General features: G+C 35.8%; 1 protein-coding gene across 1 annotated transcript in view; it reads left to right on the top strand.

The window, feature by feature from the left end:
- The window catches only part of plod3 (procollagen-lysine, 2-oxoglutarate 5-dioxygenase 3), a 45,712-nt gene that overhangs the window by 4,985 nt on the left and 38,227 nt on the right, over positions 1-2,500 (top strand). The gene's annotated exons all lie outside the window — the stretch shown is intronic.

The raw sequence follows: 2,500 nt of genomic DNA, 5'->3' as shown, positions 1-2,500 counted from the left end.
TGGTTTTTTATGGGGGGGGGGGTTCATGGGCTTACAGTGTCTTACAAAGATACATAACAGCTACAAGTGTATGCACTACTTGCTTTATGCAAGCACTATATAGGATCAAGCACTATACAGGATTTAGCATATTATACTTTATCCACACGAATTGATAACAGCCACCCACAAATAGTCTATAAACAAAGCATCAGGCTGTCTTTGAGTTCACATGAACAACGGTTAGTTACTCGTCGTCAGGCTACAGAAGAATAGGGGAGAGCGGGGCACAAAGTAACACTTTTTGACTTTCTTACATTGTGTAAATCCACATGGGGTTCAGAGTATAATTTTATAATCCACAGTAATTTCACACTTGTCTAGTACAAATATATCGCTTTGTTTCATAATTACAGTGTATATACGTTTTTCTTTATTTACCCTCAATAATTGGAAGTGAAATGTGACAACATGCCCCGTAGGTGGGGTACATTGTAGCATCCGAGGGGCACGTTGTAACATGACCATAAGACAGTTTAAAATCTTATCTGATTGAATAAAAAAAATACACAAGACAAACTAAAATATTTTGTCAATAATATAAAATAATTATTTATTTCAAATAAAATAATGGCATTTTTTAAGAATTAAAAATAATCAGATTTTGGAGTTTGACAACGAACACATTGCAACCATGTTTGGGACGGCCCACATAAACCAGCCAAAATGCTTTACATGTCTTGAAATAATGATTGTTTCTCGTCGTTTATCATTAAAATGTATTAAAGTAAATAGTGTAAATTACATCGCTAATGTCTTAGAATAGCACATTGTAACGCAGTGTTACATCAACATACCCCATCTCCGCAACTGGAGTTTAAAACCGGGTACTGTCTTCTGATAGTTAGCGAAGCATTCAAAAATAATCTAAACTGATAAATAACAGATTGGAGATTTAAATAATATTTTAAATGAGTAATAACAACTGAGATGAAAAATGTACTTAAGCCAGAAATATAATTTTACTATGGTAAAATAAATGTTCAGCGATATCTTCAAAAGACTTTTGAATTTTGGTGCTCTTTTTTTCTCTATGTAATGTTGATATAGTAACTAGTAAATTTGGTTATGCTAGCATGGGTGGAAATATTTAAACCACGTGCGTTACAACTAACCCCGCGTTACTTTGTGCCCCGCGCTCCCCCTACCAGAATTCCTCCGTTCAACTAGGCCTAAGACATCGAGAGTCACGCAGACCTATAACAACATGCCTTACCTTAACACAGAATCGACCACAGAGTTCAGCGTTTATATTTTTTCTACGAATCTTTGAGTTAACATGTACTAAACATGAGTGGAATTTGCACCACAGCGCCCTCACACCTTGATGCTCATGACAAGAACAGCATGTATAGTTATCTTTATTAAAGTGAATTAGGTTTAAATCGCCGTCATGCATGAATGAATGATATTTTTGCAATTTTGCACATAATAATCCACGATGATCACATTGCACAAAACTGAAATTGCACGTCAAAATAACACGTTGTCAATATTTTTTGAGACCCCCAAAAATTTCACAAATCCCGTTTTCAGGGGAGCCCATGTCTTATTAAGGGGAGCCGAGCTCCCCCGTAGTTCGCACCCTGGGCAGACGTATTAGGCTAGAGCTTAAGCTCGCGCATAAAGCAATTGCGCTCAGCAAAAATGACGCGAATATTGTTGGTTTTCACGCTTAAATTAAAGTAAAAGACCGCTTCTTAAACCAGAGAAGGTGAACATGTTGGTATTCTTGTGCAAGCAGCGTCACCGGCAGCAAGTTTCTTTTTGTTTTGTTTTCATTTTGAAAAGCTTATCTTTGCTGTTTACCTCACGTTATGCTATGGAGGCTCTCTTTTTTCTGATTCCTCAATGTTCTGTAATTGATTAGTCATTATATAGCCTAATACAGCGTGCAGGCCATGCCTCATCTTATTCGTTTTTCTTAATAACGTTTTGTAAGTTTGTCATTGAATCTTACTGGTTTGTTGTTGTTGTGCATTTTAATTAAAAATAATGAATCCATCTTTTTTTCTGTCTTAAAAGGTGAAAGGTGTATAGATGTAAGCAAAACAGACGATTATATGTTATTGTGAAACCTGACAAGATCGTGAAATCGAAAGAGAAAGCATCTGAAGCTTATAACACAGCAAAAGAGGAACTCCCGTTCACAAAATTCAAATCACAAATAATACTACTGATGAAAACGAACGGGTTGAATGTTAACTACTTTCGTTTCCATAACGTTTCGTTTAACGCCTGTTACCAATAAACACGCAGACTGCTGGAATACAAAAACATTGTTTTAGTTCGAGCTCGATTTGTAAATGAGCACATACACATATATGATTGTACACTTTGTTTGACTAAAGTTTTGGTTGTTGTACCTTTCCTTGAGTACTTGGCTTCAATATTCTGATTTGCAAAAGTTTCACAGTATAGCTTTTGTCAGTTAACCCTTTATTGATCCCTTAACTTAACT

The sequence above is a fragment of the Sinocyclocheilus grahami genome, unplaced genomic scaffold (assembly GCF_001515645.1).
Source record: "Sinocyclocheilus grahami isolate Dianchi unplaced genomic scaffold, SAMN03320097.WGS_v1.1 scaffold1129.1, whole genome shotgun sequence".
NCBI lineage: Eukaryota > Metazoa > Chordata > Actinopteri > Cypriniformes > Cyprinidae > Sinocyclocheilus > Sinocyclocheilus grahami.
Note: the sequence above shows the minus strand (reverse complement) of the source record. Positions and strands in the feature narration are given on the sequence as shown.